This window comes from Poecilia latipinna, unplaced genomic scaffold (assembly GCF_001443285.1).
Source record: "Poecilia latipinna isolate Pla-1442-1.1 unplaced genomic scaffold, P_latipinna-1.0 Scaffold778, whole genome shotgun sequence".
Classification (NCBI taxonomy): domain Eukaryota; kingdom Metazoa; phylum Chordata; class Actinopteri; order Cyprinodontiformes; family Poeciliidae; genus Poecilia; species Poecilia latipinna.
The window spans coordinates 199,951-223,589 of record NW_015113394.1 but is presented as its reverse complement, the minus strand read 5'-3'; the positions used below and the strand labels follow the sequence as shown (position 1 = coordinate 223,589).

At 36.4% G+C, this 23,639-nt stretch overlaps 1 long non-coding RNA gene across 1 annotated transcript; it reads left to right on the top strand.

Moving 5' to 3' along the window:
* The first annotated feature begins 7,125 nt into the window (after positions 1-7,125).
* LOC106955940 (uncharacterized) lies at positions 7,126-17,210 on the top strand. The gene is made up of 2 exons (XR_001426685.1): positions 7,126-7,267; positions 15,791-17,210. It is a non-coding gene; the product is annotated as an uncharacterized LOC106955940 (long non-coding RNA).
* The last annotated feature ends 6,429 nt before the right edge of the window (positions 17,211-23,639 follow it).

The following is a 23,639-nucleotide window of genomic DNA, read 5'->3' as shown; positions in this document are numbered from 1 at the left end:
AAGCTCCTTTTCTAACCAAACTCTTGTCAAAATGCAAAATGTTAGCACAGATCTATGTGATGCCTTCCTGCAACAAACTATATTATTTATTTGAATAAATTCAGATAAAAGCAAGAAAAAGGGGGTATAAAGGACAATAATATGAGTGGTGAAATATTGCAGCCACACGAAAGCTTATTTCCAGACCAGAAGACAAAACGGAATAGATGGTAGAGGGGGCAAAAATTAACTACGCTCAGATTGTGACTACTAGTGCAGCAAAGACCTTATGAGTTCTGCCTCGGGGTAGGACTCAAGGTTACTGAACAAAATCTGTAACAATGTGGTTGTATAAGGACAGCTCAGACCCAGACTTGAAATAAAATGGAGACAAAGTCATGGAAATGGTGATCAGGGGTTTGCCAACTGCAGTTTTAAAATCTACTACTTCAAAAGACAAATTTGGAGCAAGTGTGAAGCTAGACATCATTTTGTATGTTCTTATTGACAGTGACGGTGGATACAGTGTAACCTAATATTTCTAGATTTTGTAAGCCCAATTATTGGTGTGAAAGTTTTGTACTTATTCTTACATTTCTAAGCCAGCGGTATTGCTATAATCACTTTATCTGTTCATTGTGTTCAGCTTGGAAAACACCTGTGGCCTACAAAACCATCTCTCAGACACAGGTCTTTCTGTTTGTTTGTTAGAAAAGTTTCTGGATTATTTTGTGTTCTTGTGCTTTAAGAAAGAATAAAAACTTATTTCAGTATGTTTTCCAGATGTATGTTTCCAAATGGAAATGTTACACCCTTTCATACTCTTACATCTTATGGCAAAAATCTAAGTTACTCATTCTCTCTAAATTTCTACAGAAAATTAGGGTAACTGTAAACACAATATTTGTCAATGCTTAGTGTAGTTTTAAGAACGCTGCCACTGAAACATCCCTACATCCTTTTAACTTTTAGATCAATAGGACTTGCCATACTGGTACATCTGCTGTGCTTTGCAAAAGTGGTTATATCCCTTGAATCTTTCCACATATTGTCAAACTTGCTAGAATTTATTTATTTTTTTTTCATTTTCTTTTTAATTCTGGCAATTTGACTACAATGGAAAACATTGATTTACCAATCCACAGTCTTTGTTTTCCCTTAGTTTTGAGCCCAGCTCTCTTTCCAGTCACCAGATTTGTAGTACAATTTAGGCAGGATCCTTAATGTTAGGAATAATTACTGGATCTGTTAAACATGCTTTGTAGTCTAAATGCTGGTCATCTTCGGACGCTTAGGTCAATTTTCTTTTGTTTATTTATTAAACAGAACTCACGTGAATTTTATAGAATATCTTCTATCAAGTAGAACCAGACAGATATTTTTTACGACTCTCTATGAGTCGGCACTTATTACTGAAGAGGGTTAAGCCCACAGCTTCTTATCCATGATCTGAAAAAAAATGTGCTTAACTAGGAGCCTGGAATCTTTGTAGCCTCCTATCTATCCATGAAAGATTTGTAAACAGCTTTGTTTACAAAGGGAGCTGAATCACAGCATGCAGCATATCAACGTGTCCTTTTTGCTAACCTTTAGACTTCCTCTGCACTCTGAGACAACTCCAATAAAATGATTACATCCAAGCGCCTGTGCAGCTTTTGTGCAGCAGTTGACATGGAAATTATGCAATAAAATGAAGACAGTTATTTTGCATCTTAACAAAGCACAGTAAATCAGTCTTAGTACCAGTTTGCTCCAAAAGTATTTGAAAGGAGATTCCTATGAATATATAGGCATATGTAACAGATTGCTGTTTCCATAATTCACAAAATAATTTAACACTGCAGATGATGATAGTTATTTATAGACAGATCTAAAATTAGGCCAAAAGTGGCAAAATGCCCAAAACCTTAATAAATCTTCTCTGTAATCTTGTGGCTCTTGAAAGTATTTTAATTTCTCCTAATAAGGTAATAAGCTTTGGATGATTCCCAGCTTCCTGACATAGAAGCCCTCAAGGGCTAGGCTAAGTTGTATTATGTAAATTAGCTTAAACCAATCAGAATGAGTCATAGAACATAAGCATACATATTCTGACTATGGTCTGTCATATAGAAATGACTCAACTGTTATACTGATAAAACTTTAAATTTGTTTACCTGATGTTACCAGGCTGTCAGCAGCTTACCCTTTCCTTGCAGGTTGGGAGGCATTAAGGTAATTTTCCAGCAATTTTGAGGAGACTTCAGGTGAAACATGCAAATGGAGCATACAATAGCTGCATGAGTGGAAATAACCTCTTTGCAGTACTACAAGAAGCAATTCTGACACTGATGGGAGTCTCCTTTGAATTAACCTTATTTCCAGTCCCTACAGATGCGTATATGCACATTGTGTCATAAAAATATTACAATTTTACACAGGCAAACATCGCCTCACTTGGATGTTATTGGTAACCGTTTTGTGATGTGTCATTTCAACAATTTATGAGAAGTTTTAGAAGAAATACGCAGTGCATATGTAGGGACGTTTCTGCAAAACTATAAGGTTATTTTCATATCCACGAGCACTTTAAACAGTTTCATAGAAAACACCACCTTATTACAGCGTGGAGGGAAAAAAGAAACCTAACACCCAGCAGCTTTTTAAGACATGGGCATGATGTAGGTGCTAACATTTTGTGGGTGAATTTTAAATAGGATGAGAACAAATAAAATCATCACTCGGATCATCTGCACTTCCAAAACGGTGTGCATTACAGCATTGCAAATCAAAGCAACCAAAACTATCAAACCAAGCAATAACTACACTTGCTTGAAAGTTTGAGACAGCTCAACCTTTCTATTAACACAGTAATAAGTAGCTGGTTTTAAAAAAAAAAAAAAAAAAAAGCCTTAACCTCAACCTTTTAAAAAAGTTGAAGTTTGATTAAAAGTTGGATCTGTGCCAAGAACCCAACATAATAAGAATAGCCCTATTACTATTTCTGATGAGAAGAGTGGTCACATTTTCAGCCAGATGGCTACAAAAAGTGTGTATTTTAACATTTATCCAAATATCTGTGGGGATGTATGTAAATGTTAGATCCAGCATATAAAAATCTCATTCTGCTTAGATTAAAGCCAAGATAAAATTGCATTTCTTATTTTTAATGTCTGTGGATGCTAAGTGCATTGCTGGTTTTGTATTCTAAGTTTAAATGCATTATATAAAGGGCCAAAAGAAAATGTCATTCATGTTGATGATGGATGAATACATTTCTCCCATCATCTGGAGCTGTATTTGAGCTGTGTCTTCTTTGACCAAAACAAAAATATTACACTATGTCTTATTTATTCAGGAGATATTCGTAAAGTAAATAGTGCAAACAGTTTTGAAGAGGATTTGCAATGAGATGTAGATAAATCCTATTCATTTTAGATCATACAAGGTATTTGTTGCTGATCTTACTTGCTAAAAATCACAATGTTTTTTCCTAAATCATCTTTTAATTCAGCCCAATATTGATGGTGATGCAATTTGGGAAACCATGAATCTTCTTGTTTTGTTTAGTGCAGAGAAATCAAAGATCTTCTCTTGTTTTATTTTTTGTAATCCAAACTAAAAGGAGGAAAATATATTCACATGTTTTGCCATTGTTTTCTCAATTTAAAGAACTTGCTAAATGGGCCCCACTTATTAAACATTGATTATAAGTATAAAATATTCTAGAGTATTGACTTATCTGGCTCTATTTGGCAGGAATATGAAATTTGACCCTCTTTACAATCTTCTTTGATGGTCCTTGTGTGGTTGTTTTCATCCTGTAGCCATAAAATGTAAATGTGAATTGTGAACAACACTGGGAAGTAAGAGTATCTAGGGCAAACTGTGCAGAACATTTCAGACCTAATAACTGCCAGCATGGTGCTCAAATAGTTCAGTACAGCAGCACAGTGTTATTAGTCAGTGATGGGCTACAACCAGCTCCTCCAAAAAGGAGTTCAGCAATCTTTGTGTTGCTTAGCAATGTAACGTGCTCAGAAAATAGAAGACGCAGGCTCATTCAAGGGCGGCACCACCTGTGGTTTTTATGCAATTTACACATCAGTGTGTTGTCTGGCACTACAATGCTTACTTTAGCTGTAAGAGGTATGAACCAGTTTGAGACATGTAGGCCACTTTATGCTCTCTTGATTGGGTTTGTTTTGGGTTTTGGACATTTTTCTATGAAAGCGTTTGGGGGCAAGACTAAATGCAATCTTTATCAAACGTATTTGGAGGGGATTTTGGTTCATAGTCCAGTTTCATTTTCCAGTACAGGTTGAACTTTGTTGCGTTCAATCCATGACGTTCAGCAGACACATTCTTCTAAACCAGAACAAAGGTGGTAGGTCAGTCTGTCAGCTTCTAGTATCTTAATATTTTGATCACTAATGATAATCACTACTGACAAGATATAGTTGGAAGTTTGGCTTGCAGTATTGTAAGTGCTCAGAGATAAGCTGTAAAAATTCCCACCCACATTAAACATGGATGGTTTGATAAAATGAGATGCTCATACTACAGCTGCTTCTCCTTCCCATGTGCAGTTAGTTGAGGTTGTTCAGGCGTCTGATTGATCTGCCTCTTGAACACCTCTGCAAACACCCGTTTGCAGATTTTCTTGCCACTGTGACGAGACTTCAGGGGAGACCAGCAACAAACAGTGGGTACTAACTCACTAGTCGCAAAGCTACAATCTCTTTGCCAATACAAATAGAAAACAGCCAATGTTTTGGCATCGACTCAATGTATTTATGAAATTACAACAGATTTATATAGTGCTATATTTGCTCTTTATTTAGACTTCTAGATAAGGGTAAAGGTGTCTTTCTAAATTTCAAAGAGCAATTCAAAATGTGTAACAAAGAAGATCTCAGTGTCTTTTGAGTTTGGTAAAGACATGTTTACAATTACTTTTTAAATGCCACAGACCCTATTGACCCTTGAAAAAGAATTGTTCATGTGTAAGGGACTAGGTTATTTCTCACCTAAAAAAATTCACATCACTACAGCCCACTTCAAACAGCCCCCATTTAAAATAAGAGATAACACCAAAACAAATGTGAGTGATTTCACCCTGTTTAGACTTGTTCTTTAGCCAGAATACCCATGTATAATGTCCTTATTCCCCTCCCTTAGATCGGCAAACATTTTTTGTTAAATAGGTGTCAGTCTGAATAAAAAATGTATTACTCATGTGGGTCCAGGATTTTTTATTTTTTTTATTGACGGAACTCTTATGTGAAATTAATGTTAAAAAGTGAGCAAAAACTCACGCTAAGCAGAGACAGATCAGACTGTAGATTGCCTGTTATTACTTCAGAGCTCATTGCAGAAATTTTCACAGTGTGCAATAAATCAAGCTCAATACATTTTCACTCCCACAGTGTGCTCAAACCACATGCTGAGTGGTTGTTTGGAAAACGGGTCATTGCCTTGATCATGAAAGCTTGTCCATGCTGTAATAGACCGTGATGAATTAAACTCACTTTAACAGCTTTCAGGGCAATCTCTGCGTTTTGGCGACGTTCTCTAAAAGTGGCTTCTGTCTTCTTTTTCATTACAGTAATCTACATCCCAGTCTACTAGGCTGAGCAAAGAAAAGGTTCATTAAATCGTATTTTCGGTTATTGGATCACATTTCTTTTGCCTAACTGGCTGAGCAGAAAAAAAGATGTGACCTGATTGCTAACTGCAATATTTTAACTCCATAAACACAAAAAAAAAACAAGCAGATGGAAGAAGTCCTTTTTAATGGCGTGCTTTAAAATGATTGTACATGAACTGCGGACATCAAAGGCATATTTAGATACTTAAAATGCTGGTCCTCATGGCAAATACAGTATGTTAATTTGAAATGATCTAAAAATAAAAGTAATACTAGAAGTATTATGAAAGTCATTTGGAGTTGGGATGGACAATAGCACTTATAAACATATTTGTTATTAATAAAAGATGTCTTCTGCTGCTTCTCTTACAAAACAAAAGAATTTACTTCTTCTCCACTATCCACCTAATGCCCAATGTCAACAGAAACCATCCCAGTGCCTGAATGCATGTCTTTCTTTCTTGTGTTTTTGCAGGTAGTAAAATGATTTGGTGCCAGACGTCTACAGCATTGTGCTAGTTGTGTTGTTTGTAATTTATACCACCATCTGGGTATGTATGTACATGTTGTGCTTGTGTGGCGTGTTCTCTTCAACGGAGCTGCAGGTTTCCGCCAGAGGGTGGGGCTGAGCAGTGTGGCCCTGCACACCTGCTACTTATCAGCCCATCAGCAAATGCTTAAAAGGATCTGGCTGCTGGTCACTTAATTCCTGGTCTTTCAAGCCTCATGTCAACTCTGTTCGTCGTTCCTGCTTCCAAGGTACCCTCTTAAGTTACTTCCTGGATTGCTCTCTCTCACTCATCCTGCATGCAAAAACCTCTCAGATTTCATTCTCCGTGACCAGCGTTTGCAGGGCTCCAGACTTCCACTGATACTCCAACCAAACCTGCCCTGCAATGCTCTAACATCTATTCCGCACAGACTTGCACCCCCGCACTCCGTTCCCTTCTTTCATGCTCCAAACTAATCATCTAAGTTCAGTAAGACTTTCCACAAGGTTTCTCCAGCAACATTCACTTCTGTTATTCCTCCCACTCATCTCTCGCCATCTTCCTCAGCGGTTCCACTCCCCTCCTGGATCAACTCATCTCCACTTCTTCCTGAATTGCAATAAACCTATTAAGCTTTAAACCTTGTCTCACGAGAGTTTCTACACATGTGGGTCAGAAGAGTGCCTCAAACCATGACAACCAATGTAAAACCTTTAGGAGCAAATTCACATTTTTAAATTCTTCTCTACTCTTTTGGTTTGTGCAAGTACATCTGTTTTTTTTTTAAATATATTTTAATAGGGTATTTTATTTTTATTTGGTTGTGTGCTCTTTCTGTGTTGTACAGGAGCCATGGTGTACCTGACTTTCCGACAGTTGGCCATTGGTGGCGAGTAAGTGTGAACAATGCATTGATTTAAATAAAAATTTCTACTTGAAAATATATTGTTTGTATTTCATAAATATGTATTTTACAAGCTCGCTAAAGTATTTTATGAGCAAATTATAAATGTGTCCAGGTTCTTTCATGGCTGTCTCTACTATGCATCTTTGTGTTGTCCTGTAATTACTAGCAACCTGCCCATAGTGTCGGCTGACCACCGAGATGGGAACCAATGCCACCAACACTGTGACCTTACAAGGGCAAGCTGATATAGGAACTCGATAGGTGGGACAGAATCCTTGAACACTTTTTTAATTTCTCCTCCACCCCCAAGGATAACATTCTAAAAGCACATCTGCCATGCTCAACTTATATTTTGTCTACACTTGTTTTCTCAAACTTTATAATATATAAAAAAGTAGACAGCTCTGCTCATGGTTTGATGCTGACTGGCCTGCTTGAATTTAAATTAATCTTTTGTTGTGCACTGACAGTGCGTTTGTATTCAGTCCTTTCACTTCATAGAAGTTGATTGAACCACAGCATACTTATGCTCATTCCTCCACAGCAATATCTCTGTCTCAGAAACTGAAACATCAGATACTTTAGTTTTCAGATAGCATCAACTTTATTTTCTAGAAACACTGTATTCAGAGACATTTCAATAGATTTGAATAGGTTAACCTGAACATATAAGACTCGTCTACTGCATGCCTGGAGTGCTCCAAGCCAGCATACAATCATCCCTCAGTGAGTACCTGCGGATGCTTTTTGCTGAATTTTTGAGTAGAAAAGACTGTATTATGGATCCATCCATGTTTATATAAATCTAGGTTTAAAAAACTGTATACCGACTCTTGCTTTTTGAGCTCCAATTGGCTTGAAATTGGTACAAGTAAATGTAAATCTTTTATATCCAACTACTTGATGTTGCAGCCTAAGTAAAAACCTCAGTTTTTTTTTGGAGTGGCCATCACAACACTCCATCACTCTGATTTTGTGGATAGAGCTGAAAAGGTTTGTGTTGCGTGTGTGCTTGTGGAAAAGATACCCCAAACAATTACTGTCATGCAGTTTACAAAAGCGATTCTGAATAACACTAAAAATCTCTGGTATTTAGCAAACTGTTGTAATTTGGTAACTTGACCAAAAACAGGGAAGGTTTTGTCAGCTGTGATGTCAGATAATGAGGGGGAAAAAAATCTTTTAATTCAGTGCATGTAAATATTTGGCTTAACCTCTTGTCTATACTGCAAGTTTATGTGCTAGGATTTCTGTGTCCATGTCTACCAGAGTCAAATGAGGAGCACGACCCAGGATGGTATATAGAATCGGTAGGAAATTTATGAAATTCTGACTTTCTACATGTACATAAATTTGGTCCCGTGTGAACCCAGAGCTGGAGGCTTCCTGTAAATCCTCAGACTGTCGTTTCCTGCTGGGAACATATTATTATTACCACTGCATATTAAAGAAGCCAACCTTGCTCGTGGCCAATTATATATATTAAGTGGGGCCTATTTTTAAGACAAATATATGCTCTACTCTGATGTCTTTAATTGCTTAAGCACCTTAAAAAGCACACCTGTATTGAAAGGGCCTTTGAAAGCTCCTGCAAATCCAGAGAACAAAAGATGAAGCACTTAAGCTGTTAAGAGACAAAACTGGCATGTAAAAGACAGATGAAGGTGTTGAGCACTTTTGCAGGGAAATGCATTTTGTTCGGACCTAAACCATTAGCCCAAATTTGGATTTTTATGTCATCAAAGAAGTTTTCCCTTACTAAGCCTAAATATATTCTACAAAGAAATTAAAAAAGGAGACGGATTAAAATTAATTATTTAGAAATTACGTGCTACAACATTATCAATGTATCAGAACATGGCTTTTTGTACCCTAAAATGTGTTGCTTCCCATCAATACTCTTAAATTAAACTGCCAACTAATGAATCTGTCTTGAGAATTGTATGTTCTGACCGAGTTATCAATGCAGTATGCCTTTCGATGTTCCTTTTTACATCTAAGGGAGGGATTTCATTGCTTTTGAAGAGAAGGCACATTTTATTAATATGATTTCAAGTATCAAAAGGGATTATGAGAGGGATCATAATCTGTGTAGCTTCGCTTAAGATAAAAACAAACAGGTAGACTGAAAATATAGCAAAAATAATTAGATTTTGATTAAATCATGCTCTGTATAAAAGTGTAAATCATAGCACATTGCTAAATTGGAATCAATTTTCTAATAGTTTTGGCTATATATATGCTGATATATATCATTTCAAGATGTGTAGATACCTTTTTATTTTTATGCAGTGCATGCTATGCTCTTTCTATGCCTTTCCCTTAGCAGACTCACAAGTAATGTGTATAAGTGATGAATATTTTAAACTCTTCCACAAAGGAGAGAAATCCAGCCCTATCTGTGTACACAGTGCTTAAGGATCAGTTTTTTTTTTTTTTTTGCAGGCTGAGTAACACCGGTGACTACATCACACCCACATTTCTACATGTAACAACTGATCAGGAGTCTGACCAAGTGTGACCTCCTTAAATAAAACATAAAGAGGTTTAAATTGATAATAAAATCCTCAGAAAATTGATCATGAAAGCTGCATCAGTCAACAAAGCATCTTAGAATCTGACAGATTTGCCTTTGATGTCTTCACACCAATAATATATTTCATGTAACTTGGACGCTGTGGTTAGATAGTATAAATGTCATACACAAGCTAAGTCTCTCCATCTGGTCTTTTTTTTTTTTTTTTTAATGCTGCACGCTTACTTTGCATAGTTTTAACTTTGATGTTGCAGCGCTGGCGCTCTTTCAGAACACACAAGGGGATTTAGCTCTCAGTCATTCAGCAACTCTGTGTCCTCTGTGTCATTCAGGAGGGGTTTGACGCTTATTAACTGCAATGCTGCTGCAAATTTCTTTTTATAAATTTCGAGCAACAGAAAAAAAAAAGATACATTTTCACCGCCTTGTTGTCATTCACTAGCACAATTTAATGCGCTTGGAACTACTGGGCTGTTTCAACTTTGCATAAGCTTACAGTAGCAGTAATAGTTAGAATAATAATGATCAGTAATAAGTCTACTTCAGATTAAGAAGACATCTTATTCATTCTCTGGTCTCATATGAATAGTACGGCTATGAAGTAAAGCGGGTAAAATAAGTGTTAATCACGTTACTGTTTTTCTTAGTGAAGACATCTCTAATGGACCTGCTGACATGCTGTTCACACCGTAAGTTATTAACAACCCAGGGAGTCCACAAATACAAATAATTAGGAAAAAAAAGCCTATAATGCAGAAAAACAGCTGAAAGATGACTTCTATATGGAGAAGTTAAGAAATTATTTGCATGCATTAATAACGTTTGCTACTTAACATCTTTTCTGGATTTTGGCGGGAAACTGCAGTACCTGGTGAGAACTGTGCAAACTCCAGGCCAGGACCGTGCTGCCCTTTCTGTAACCAACTGAGATATTCACCAATTGTTTGTTTGAGATGACTGTCTTGCTGAAGTATTCACACTTGTTTTCTTTCTACGTTCCTCTCATAACCGTCTCTCCACTGATTAATTCTTACGTAAAGCAAAATGATGATGAACACATGCCAAACATGTGGTGTGCAATTACATCTAAAGAGTCTTTTTGGTCTGAAAGACCATATTTTCAGCTACATCATGGGCTGTAAGCAAAAATTAAACAAATGAATATGCTTTTTCTTCAGCAGTAGAGACTTGTCCCAGTGAGTGTTCTTAGAAGCCGAGGTGATTGAGTTTATTTATTTATTTTTTTATGGAAAAGCTCACTGAGGTCTTTCTGAAGCTCTCTGTGAGTGATCCTTGGCTTTTGGGCAATTATTCTGATAATTACTAATATTACACTCAGACATTTTGTAAGGTGCACCTGGTCGAGGCTAATTTAGGAGTCTTTCATTGATGTTTGCAACCAATGCCACCAGTATTGGAACAATCAGGTTGAAGGGGTCTTGCGAGAGCTTTTTTTCTTTCAGCCATCATAACATGCTTCTTTTGCAATACCTTGGTAGCAAGGAGCCTTTTTAAAGGCCTCAGTTGGTGCAAGACAAGCTGGTATTTTTTTCCTCTGTTAAGAGGAAAGAATGTTTTTTTTTTTTAACACTGACATATTTATTGCCTTGTCTTTTTTATACATTTTGTGCATTTTTCTGATCAAGTGTTCAGTTCTTATTCCGATAAATTCCCCTTTATTTCATATGTGGTGTTTAAGTTTTTATTTCGCATGGATTGTGTCACATGTGATGTGAAATACACCGATTGGACTGAGAGAAATGTTAACATATACAATACTTTCTTCAGTTTGTTCTATTACTTTAGTTGAAAGATTGGTGGCCTCGTCTAAACAGAGACATAGTGCCGTCTAAAGGTGGAATTTTTCAGCCAACATCTTAAAATACCATCAGTTTTCATTCAGGAGTCTCATGTAAGCATAGATTAAATTCTCTTAATGTATTTTTGCATTGCTCAAATTAGAGACAGAGACTCCAAGGCGTGACGAAGTACATCTTGCATTGTGTTAAAAGGGGCCTTCAGTGGCATGAATAATTTCTTACTAAGAAGATTAAATTCAAAACTTGAACAAAGACAGGCTGTTGCTGACTCTTGGCAAAAACCAGATAAAATAATGTTTTTTACGTGTGTTTTCTTCTTTCTACTAGAATGATATAATTATGGACATTGTCCGCCTGTTTGGATCTTATTTTCCAATTGCGTTTTAGAGGGCATCGATAAAATGAGCAAACAAATACAGCACTTCTGTACTGTAAGTACGGAAGCACTGTTCTTTAGCATTTAAGTTCTGCACAAACAAAATATATATTATCTCTTGGTACGATGCCTGGTTTCCATCAGCTGTAGCTGTACCACTTTCCAGCTCCAACAAGACTCCATGTGATCCATCTTGCATCTTCATATCAAGCCTAAAGGAATATTAGTGGAGCCAGTTGTCTCTGTCTTCTGTTGCTTTTGCAAAAAAAAAAATAAAAATAAAATAAACAGATAAAAGTTTTTTTTAAATAACTTAGTTATTTGTCCCTGAGACAAAGAACTTCTACATCTATGTGACATATTTAATGTAAACCAGAGTCTCTTTGACAAGCTGATATGACTGCGAGTCTTGCTGTGATTGTTTATTCTCACTTTTTAATTTCAAATTGAATTAAATAGTATCTGATGATTGGGACAGTTTTTAAACTAAGGAAAAGTTATTGTTGGTGTCACTTTTAAACCGGTTGTTGTTTTTATGCACATTTCTATCCGTAGACATCTTGTACATTTTTCTTCTTTAATTACTTTAATTACTTTTAAATCTGAGTCTATTTTCATTTAACTAACGCACAGTAATTTTTTTCTTTTGTTGTGCATTTATTATGACTGTACAGTGATTTATTTTTTTTATTCGTCTACCTTTGCGTGAATATGCATGTCCCCACTAACCTTAACTTACCGCTGTGACAACTGAATTTCCCCACTGTAGAATAATAAATTATATTTCTATTCTAGGTAAAAAGCAAACGATCTGACAACTAAGTAGAGAAATAATGCCTTCAAGTTTCCAAAAAAACCCCCCCAAAAAACATGAGTTGAACAGGGACTACTGCATATTTATGTCTCCTGAAAAGGCTGAAGCTTGAGACGATGTTCAAGGCTTGAAGTGACCCGGTGCCAAGGTCTGGATTGGTTGGATCAGCTTTAGACCTGTGTCTGATTTTAGAAAAAATTGGGGATGCATCTGTATGCAAAGTTAGTATCCATGGCTTACTCAGAATTTCAAACTCAATAACTGTCATCATACCCCCATCACACTATGGGCATGTCTGCCTGTTCTTTTAATGATGCTTAGGCAAAAAGTTGTCCAGCATGCCTTTCTACAAATGTGTATTGTATTTAGAATTAATTTTACCAATTTAACATATGTAAATCACAACAACCTCCCCTACTTTCAACATAATTTAGTAACTAATTAACTGAACATTTATGAACACTCAAAAATGGTGTATAGTGCTTTGTACTTTCCATCGGCTATCATTAGGTATGGAACAAAACATGAAACATGGTGACAGCAGCTTTACAAACATAATCTATCAACTGTTCATCTCTATATCAAGCCAAGTAATAGTGTATTTTATCCCAAACATATAATAGCTCAATATCTTGCTAAAGAATTTAACATAACATATGAGCAGAGTTTGAACTAATTACTCTTGTTGACGTTTCTAAAAGTAGTTTTTTTTTACTAGGTCAAATTTGTCCCTTCTAATTAAAAATATGCTGATACGGATCACAATTGTTGCTCTGCTATAAAGAAGCGCTTACCCTCAGATGAATTGATAAAAACCAGTTCAAATAATTTTCCTTAAAGGTTAAAAATATTATTTGCATTGTGACTCTTAATTTAGGGCTATATTTAAACAAACTTTCCGTTGCCACAGAGTAGCAGGTCTCTGTGGGGCTCGTTTTCTTTGGCTTAATGCCACCTGGAATGGTAAAGCTGACCCAGTATCCATTCCCTGCCCTAGTAACTTCCTCCCAACAGTCTCCCTCTGGAGTCAAGCAGCTATGAATAATGAGATGAAACCCCATGCATTAATGTAATAGCAAGGCCCCTCAAGGAATGTGTGGGAGCAGATGATTGTTCGCGGCCTCTGTGGGGCTGTCAGTAAACATCTGCCCCCTGTAGCGAGGGGCACTTTAGCAGGACCAACTCTGTGGTCCAACACTCCTTACCCCGCATCCTGGGAAATAAATGATGAGCTTCTATCTAACCCCTAAGCAACATGCTAGCTTTGTGGCCTCCTCTGGGTGCAAGTGATTTATTAGGACGCATCATCATGAGCATTGCTTATAATACAGTGACATTTGAATGATTGCATATGCTTCATGGGTAATTCAACACATTAAGTATTTGTACAGTAGAATGTAACATAAGTTGCTCACCAGGAGAGTTCTCTAGGTGATCCACTGGAAATGGCTGAAAGCCTTGTATAACTGACACATGCTAAACCTTTTTTCTCATGAATGGATGTTAATATTTCCCAGAGAATTCTTGAAAATATAAACGATCATCCAGATATGCTTTAAGAGTGCATTCATTTGCCTCCAAAGAGCTGAGAAATGTGGTTAGAAATGGGTCTTATTGAGGCAAATAAAGCAGGCAATTTGAACCATTTCTTCAGAAACCAGTGGCTTTAAAGATAATTCAAGAAGGCAAGGAAATCTTATTTTTATCTGTTATTTTAAAACTTAGAACTTTACACTGAACAAATATTCAATTGTGGTTATCAGGCAAAGCATTTCTATTTTTTTGTACATGCAGACTATATTTTTTCAGCTCAGAGTGTGTTTTTTTCCCCCCCAAAAGTGTAAACTTTTGGAAATGTAACATTTCCACAGCTTTTGTGTTGTATTGATTCAGAACATAAAAATTTTTAAAACCTTTATCATACACATGCTTTTCTAATCTCATCTACAGCAGTATTTTTGTCTTTTTATTTATGCCACACATTTTCTTTCTTTTCATTTTCAGCTTTGCTTTTATTTCAGTTGAGATGTTGAGAATATTTGTGCTAATTAAAACATTGATAATAAACACAAACATTATAGAAACAAACAGCAGATTTTGCATTTGGATGAAATGGATTAAGATAATCTTATTGTTTGTAGTGTTTCCGTCTTTTTCAATGTATTGCTTGAATTCTGCGTAGGCCTTGGCTAAAATTTGAATCACATCACATTTTTTCTTTATTGGTTCGTTTTGAAGGTTTTTTTTGTAAACAATGATTCAAGTCGGCTATCATGACCCTGAACCTTCCTTTGTAATGCTGAAGGCCTCTTCTGACGCACTGAGTGCTTCTTCTCCATGATTTAGATTTTTAATCCATGTAATTATTGCCTTCCATTAACATTGTGTCTCTCTCCTTTAATTTGTTCCATTTCCTGTGTGTTCCCTTGCTTGCTGTTCACCTTTTATCTATCTAAATTAACCCAACACACTGTTACACAAATATTTAAATCAGCTGATTTCATGTTTGGATTAAAACAGTTTTCCACTTGGAGATGCATTAAGCAGAACATATATTTAGGGTGATTTAAACTCAGCTTATTTGTATCTAATGTCTTTAGACTGGTGCAAAGCTATCCCTTGCCCTCAAGCTGTGTATATCTGTTTATTTTCATGTCTTGCAGATACTAGTCTGTCTAATGCACAGATATACATTGACATATTGCAAATTTTCTTCACTTATCCCACTCAGTGGCATGTTTCTTTGAATTCGAGTGGGCTTTTCTTTTGTTACGGCCCATTATTTTCTTATGTCATCAATTTGCCCTTGCTGTGCAGTTTTTTCTTTTACTTTCTGTTGCTATATTTTTTACCTTGGTGCAAATCTTCATGTTTCAGCAGAGGGACAATAAAGCTTTCTGTTCTATTTTAAAGAATAGAACAAAAAGTTAGATTTTTAAGTCATTAAATAGTGCCTTCTGACATGTTCATATTCAAAAATATAAAGGGCATTATAAATAAAATGTATTATTATTTTATTATTCTATTCTATTCTGATTGTTTCATATTCTGTCATATTGCAACTCCAGTTTTATTTTTTTGTGAACTTTATGTGATAGACCAACACAAAGACCATATTTGAAAATTGAAAGGGACATTTGAATTTTTCTTAATTGCATTTAAGCATGGAGTTTGACTGCTAACAGATGATTTTGCTGTGATTATATCCATTTTATTGTAGCTCTGCTTGTGTGTTTAGGTTTGCTTTCCTCCTGGAAGCTGAACCTTACCCTGGTTTTAAGCCTTCTGCAATTTCCTGACAGCTTTTCCAAGCGGATGGCCCTGTATCTACCTCCATCCATCTTGCGATCAACTCTGACCTGCTGAAGAAATGCATCCCCATGGTGCAATGCTGAAAACCACCATGATAGATTTCCTTCACGTAGCATTTGCATGTAAGCCAAAAGTTACATTTGACCAGAAAACTTCACATGTTTTTTGTGTCCTCTTAGTGGTTTTAAGAAAAAAACTAAATGACTCAATTTTGGACTCAGTTTTGTTCCAACAATGACCTTATTGTTGCTGATTTTCCAGATTTGTAGAGTTCATTACTTTTTACAGATTGCTAACAACTTCTCACAGCTAAGCTATGAGTCTTTGCAGCTTTTACAGTCTCTTGGCTGCTTCTTTGATGAATGTTTTCCTTGCTGAACCTATGAGTTTAGATCAACATCCATGTCTTGGTGGGTTACAGTTGCACTCTATGCCTTTCATTTTATAGATCACGTAGTGGTTCCTGACATGTTCAAAGCTTGCTTCATTTTTTTAAATAACCTAACCCTGCTTTGAACTTCTTTACCATTTTATCCCTAACCTGATCTGTCTGATGTGTTCCTTGGCCTTAATGATGCGGTTTGTCCTCTTATTTTCTCAAAACAACATTCATCAATGAGTGACTGCATTGCTGAGCAATATCTCAAGACATTCAGCTTACCTTATGAGAACATTTCAATGACATGACGTTTTTGCTCTTAGACTAATACACTGAATACTGAGCTTGGTGCTAAAAATTACACGGACAAAATCAACTTGGATGCTTTGAGTTTGTAGTTAGAAAACTTAAACCAGTATTAAGTTTACTTCCACTAATAAAGGGGGGAACAAAAAACTATATTTCTTGCTGCTTAGTTGCTGAGACAACAGACATGTGGAGTCTCTTGAGGACAATAATTAGGCTTCTGTGACGGCATATCAGCCTGCTGGAATTGTTTCCTACCTAATTTTCTAGTTATAAAAGCCAACGCTGTCTCAGTCAGGTTATTATAACATTACAGTTTTTGCATCTCATTATATTACTTTAAATTTGGCACACATGTTCCTGAATAATACAGCTAAATTGTTTGCTAATTTATCTGAATTTAGATACTGCATATGAGATGAGGCCCTTCATTATAGTGGTAAAACTTGTTCTAGCAAACAGGAAAAAAAAAACAAACAAACAATACATTGTAAATAGATACATAATGACTTACTGCTGTCACTGCATGCACCATTGTTTGGTTGCATTATTTTGCATGCATAATGTCCACTGGTTATTATTGCTATAAATTATTTGCATGCCCTTATTATCATCAATAAAATTGAAACCGAGATTTTGTTGCTATTAAAGCCATTTATCTACAAAGTTGACCTCGTGACAATCAAGAATTTTGCTAATCCAGCAACACTTCGTGAACCTTCTGAGGGAAATGTGACGCCAGTAAGGAGATCTCCATTTTATTATATTAAGAAACAACTTGGTGGCTGTCCAAAAGAAGTACATCATGCCCTCTGTTTACAAAAACAATTTCTATTTTGACCAAAACATGTTCCATGGCTACTGCATAAGCTTAGCATGAAAACGTATAGTTACCATGCTTAGTGCTACAAAACAATTTACATCTCTGTACTAATTGGAAAGGAGGGAATGCAGTCTAAAAAGTACAAAGCAGGGGAGTTGTGAAGGGAAGATTTAGATGAGGTTTCCTCCCACTAATGAGGCTGTCTGAATTTGTTTTTTAACAACATATGGACACTATAGCCCAGTCTTGCATATAGACTTTCCTTATTAGCAGCATCCATGATGTAGTTTGTTGTATGCACAACTTTTCAGCAGTTAAGTATGAGGTGTTCACTGCATGGGGAAAGAAATGATTTATGAGTTTCTGACAGGCTGATCATCAGATGGGGACAACCATGGAATAGATTAGTGAAAAGAACTAGGGGAAACAGATCAAATATTACATAACGAAATATCACCACATCCACCCATTCATATATCCATCATTTATATCCTTGTGTTCTGCCCATTTTCAATGGTCATTGAGCAGGAAGCGAAGTACACCCTAGACAAGTTAACAGTAAATTCCTGGGTCAACAAAATACTGTATGGCATATTTATGAAAGCCTCATTAAGACCAGATAACAGTGCAAAATAAAAATTATGGTTGACAAGTATTTAATAAATTGTTTTGGACAAATTTTTCACAGGCTATGCTGTCTAGATTAAAGTGAAGTTGTAAATGATCTCAACTGTGCTTTGAAAACCCACATCAGCCACTTGTACTTCAACAGTTTAGTTGGTTTATGTCTAGCAGCACATTTATTGAAATAAACTCTCAACAGTTACAGATACCAAAACTTCTTTAAATATTCATCGGTTTTGGATGTGCTTGCTTTATCCATAAGAGAACAATAGTTCTAAAATGTTGTGGCCTCATCAAAGAAATTCATTGAAAGTCATTTTTATTGAGGTGGTGACATCATCCACCTTACTTTCTACCAGCTTGTTTAAAACAAAACAAAAAAAAACAAGACGACACAGAAGAGCCTTGTTGATTTGACTGCTGCTTGTAGGTCTAGCACATCATGGCAGCATGATATACTGAGGTGTTGTCTTATGACATATTTCTTTGGGACTGGGCTGTTTCTGACCTTCTTACATGCCATGGCAAGCAGTCACTGTGAAGCCATAATCTGTCCTCCATAACCCTGCGAAAATGTCAGGTAAGAAAAAAAAAAGTAAAGGATGAATTTGACTGTCTTACATGACTATTAACTTTAAAAGTAGAATATCTTGTCATTTGTGTTCCTTAGCTTGTTAAATGTGTTGGTGTATGTACACTATAAGCTTGTGGGGGTTACAAGTTGCTGTCTCGTCTCATGGCTGTTTGACACACTATGTCTGGTCAGCAAAGGCTGCTGTTGCAGACTAAAATGGTCCATTTGGGACAAAATTATACTGGAAGGCATTGTATCATTTAGATAGATTAATGACCGGGGGTTTTAATTAGAACTCTGGGTACACATTCTGCTTCATTATTCAGTGGAAATACTGCTGCCCAGCAGCACTAAGCTGAGCTGCTCAATACGCACTGCCCACGATAAGAGCATTGTAGTTTTTAAATGACACGATAAAAATGGTATAAAGTCCTCCTAAAAGAGAGAAGAGAAAAATGTCAGAGATTAAAACAAAAGTTATCTGTATAACAATCCTCTGCTCATGCGTTTCATGCACCCTAGGAAGCTAGAGATGACTTGGGATTCTTAGATTTTCTGTAAATCTAGAATTAGATTTAAAACTTAACAATAAAACTTAAGTTTTATTTGCTTTAAGATAATGGACAATGACATTAACCAAAAGTCTTTTGCATATTAAGCTAGACAAGTTATTGTAACAGTAACATGCATACATATTTGATCAATTAAGTCATAATCTGAAATGATACCAAATATATGTAGTTCTCATAGCTACATATATTTGCATGTAGCTATGAAATAAGGGCACAGTTTTGTTTGGAACTGTGCGCCTGGAAAAATCCCTGTTTTAAAGGACTAGAAAACTGCATGACTTGTTTTGCCCTGCATTATGGAAACAATTGGTATGGTTTTTACTTAAAACTTTATTGAGTCATTCTGATTATTGCTGTATTATTAGAGGAAATCAATAGTAGCCAAAAGCTTTTTCTGTCCTTTAAACCTCCTACAGTTATTTGTATGCTATACAGGTAAAATAATCAATTTCACTGATGCTAATTGTATCAATGTCATCTACTGTTGTTCAAGCAGCACTTTGTGTCACAGAACTGCAGAGTTGTAATGCTGTGCAGAGACTCTTCTGATTCAGTCTCTGACATTCAGCGTATCCAGAATATACTTTAGGTCTGTTTTATGAACATGTAGTTTATTTAATATCAACAAGGTTAGATTACAGTGTGGGTAATTAGTTGGGAGTCAGATGATGGCTTTTTAATTGCTCACTTATGCACAACTATGATGAGGAGCAATAAGCGAGTGCCACTGTGTCCTCTTTGTAGATGCTGCATTCTTTTCCATTGTGTGGATTTCACTAAGATGTAAATGTGACAAGCCTATTGTGCTTTACGTTACCAAACCTTCATTATTACCTTCCTCTAGTGAACTGTCAAACAGTTGTCATGGTTGTCCACATCCTGTCACTTATCTAGGAAAACATGGAAAAACACAGCAACAGAAAAATGCGAGCACAACACTTACCTTTTTTATTTAGTTTTCATTCTTTATCCTTTTAACCGGAGTTTGTGTCTTGTTAAACTGTGAAGTGAAACGCATACCTCAGCCCTGCGACACACGGAAGCACAGCTGTTATGTCTTGCAGCAGCGCTGACAGCCCGTTAGATATAAACAAGTTAGTGCTACACACAGGGAGAATTTATTGTCACTCGTCGGCAGGTCAGGATCAGTGGGACATCTTAAAAATGTATGAGTGCAAAAGTAACAATGTGAGGTTGGAAGAGATCTCATTGCTCTCAGGCGATGTTACCAGATGTAGAGGGGGTGGGGGGACTTTCTGAGGCATCTTTCCCCATGAACAGAAGCATTTCTCCATCATACCAACTGTTACGACTGGCATGATGCAATTCAGCTGACACCCTGTGTTGGCAGCTATTCAAAGCAAACAGCATCAATATCATGCTAAACGAAGTCAAACTAGTAACTCTGACAGCAATGTCCCTTCTGGATTTGCAGTGAAATCGAAGAGCCTTATAAGTGAGGGGTAATGCACCCAACCAATGTTTGCCTGGCATCAGATATTGCTGAAGGTATAGACTCCAGGAACCGTAAAGAAGATGTCTGACCAATGAAAAAACTCATCATTGGTCAGACAAAATGATCATTGTTGTCATGGTAGATTGACAACCATTTTAAAAGTTGTGTAAAACTTCTCAGTCTGATTTATATCCAGCCTAATTTAACAAAAAACACTGAACTTCAGGTAGGTAAGCACTGGATTAACACAACTCTGGTTATCACGTGCCAACAAATTTAGATCAGTGAAATGGATAAAACTGCTTTCGAAACTGTTGTTTTCTAAAGACACCATTGGTGTTCCTTTTATACACAAGATATGTTATATCTTGTGTTATAATTACTTTAATACCCATCATTTTATTCTTGTCAACTACAGAGTTTCTAAATTTGAAATCTAAAAAGAATAATTTTAAATTTTCTTATAAATGTGTCCATAAGCTGGGTTGATTTATTGAAGTTGTAAAATGCTCTGAAAAGCTGCTACATCCAGTAAAAAAAATCCTTGCTAATATTGTAATCAAAGAATCCTTCTTGCCTTTATGGGCAACAATTATTTCTCATCATTTAATATGGTAATTAACACAACCAGGTGTGTGAGCAAGAGATTGAGCGAACACAACAAGTTGTCTATGTGCAACATTTAAACTTCCAGAATGAAATCCTGAAAATACAGTATGACCTTCATCAACACAGGAATATGGACCCTGAACCTTTTGGTCTTTGCTCAGCACCAGCCCAAACATACAGCCCAAACATGCAGTATATGAGACCGAGGAGGGTACATTACACGGACTAAAAAAAGAGTAACAAACTGAAAAGAAAACTTCAAATTGCACACACAAAATAAGAATATACTGTCCAAATTAATGCATGGATCAAGAAGTCAAGAAGCACTGAATTTGAAGGTGTTTGTGCGTTTATACCAATGTTTCTCAACCCTGGTCCTCACCGCCCCCCTTGTCTTGCATGTTTTAGGTATTTCCCTTCTGCTACACACCTGGATTGTATCTCTGTGTGATTAACAGGCTTCTGCAGTACTTGATGATCATGCAATCATTTGAATCAGCTGTTCTTGAAAAGAGGCACATCTAAAACGTGCAGAGCAGGGGGGCGGTGAGGACCAGGGTTGAGAAACACTGGTTTATACCTGAAAATGAAAGCAGCAACATCATCTCAGGTTTAAATCCAGAACAACTTTAAAACCAAATGATGTCTATTGTTGACTTGGCTATTTCAACAAACATTATTTATTCACAGCTGTAATAATATATCTGGTTACAAAAACATTTTCTATAAAAGCATGAAGGCAATAATCCTTAAATTAATGTCAACTTTTTCTTGTTTTAATCCGCCATACTGTTGTTTAGTAGAGCTGCAGGCTTCATTTGACAAACGAGTTAAAGCTCAAAAGATGATTCTTTTCCACTCTATTTTCCCAGACCTATTCCTAACTTTGTTTTTCTTTTTTGTTGTTTTTTTCTTTTCACTGAGCCGTTTAGAACACAAACCCAGGTTTTGTGTTGAAACTGTTTTGATGAAGAAAAATCTACATGTGACATTCTCAAAAGGGGAACGACAACATGACTGATCCTTGAGCTAAGGTGCAATTTCCCTTTTTGGCTCCTCAAGCAGCTACTGTAAGGAAGAGAGGAGGAAGATCATTTCTGGCTTCAAATTTGGTTAAAACATGTTCACCTTAAAAACAAAAAAAGGGTAACATACAAATCAGCTTTCACATGAAATACCTTGTCAATGTCACGATAAACTTAAAGACTTACAGTAGACCACTGAATGACAACAGCTAATTTGCCCATGTTTAAAACACAGCTTTTCCCCTTTTTCCTGTTAAATGGTCTGAACATCCAGGATTGTGAATGGAAAATATGATTACAAACATTTTAACATTTCTAAAGGCTATATCTGCTCTTGGTAAGGGTAGTGTGTGGATTTCCTGTAGCGGTCTGTATCACAGCAGTGTTGATGAAGCCTTTGACCGAACACACTCCGTTGTTGACATTCAGCTTTGTGAAGATGAGGATGCTCAGTGTTTTCACAATTTCCTTGATTTTTATGAAGAATCTTTCTTTGCGCCATCATCTTTAGTGACTCCAGAGTCGTCCACAGAACAGTATCAGACTTATCAGGTTGTTGAGACTTCTTAACTCCTAACCCAACAGATGTTGGCAAAAGAGACCCTGCTCTCCACCACAGACTTAAAAAAATATGCAGCATCTTGCTGCAAACACCAAAGTACCTAAGCATTAAGTTTAATTCCAGTAGCCACACTAGAGGTATAGTGCCTGAGAAAAAGGTTGACATGATCAATACTTGCTTCCCTTGGTGTATCTGCCAGTGTTTGTGTCGTATTTCTATCCACTGTCTTCCACCTTGAATGAAAGGTCTGGGTCACTGCAGCCTGAGAGGAAGAACCATCAAATGATGCATAAAAATGGCCTAGATTTTATTGAGCCAACTTATCCAACAAAACCCAGACTATATTGAACCAGTTTCTATGTACACCCTCTGGCCATGTACTTGTTTTTTGGACTGTTTGAAAGGCCTGTAAAGTTACACATGTAGGTCAGAAGTGTATAAGCTTTTGGCAGTACATGCCAGGAAATGTCTGACGTGGTGAAAAGAAATGCACCTGCTCCACCAGAGACATGGCTAACAAAGGTTACTGACTTGTTTAAATGTACACAAAATTAGGATACATAAACTTACAAGTACATAAGCACTACTGAAAAAAAATCCTTTTACTCCAAGTTGCATTTACTCTCAAAATAATTAGCTTAAAAGTGATACATAATCTGAGTTTCTTTAAACAAATTGAATAAATGTTTTTGTTTGCCCTTTCTTTTTTGATAATACTATATCTTATCTCTACTGTATCTCTCATGCTGCAGACAAATGAAACAGTTAATACATAATCTGTGGCTGTCTACACTGTGTAACTGACTGCAGCAAAGATGACTAAAGTGAGATAAAGATACTTTTGT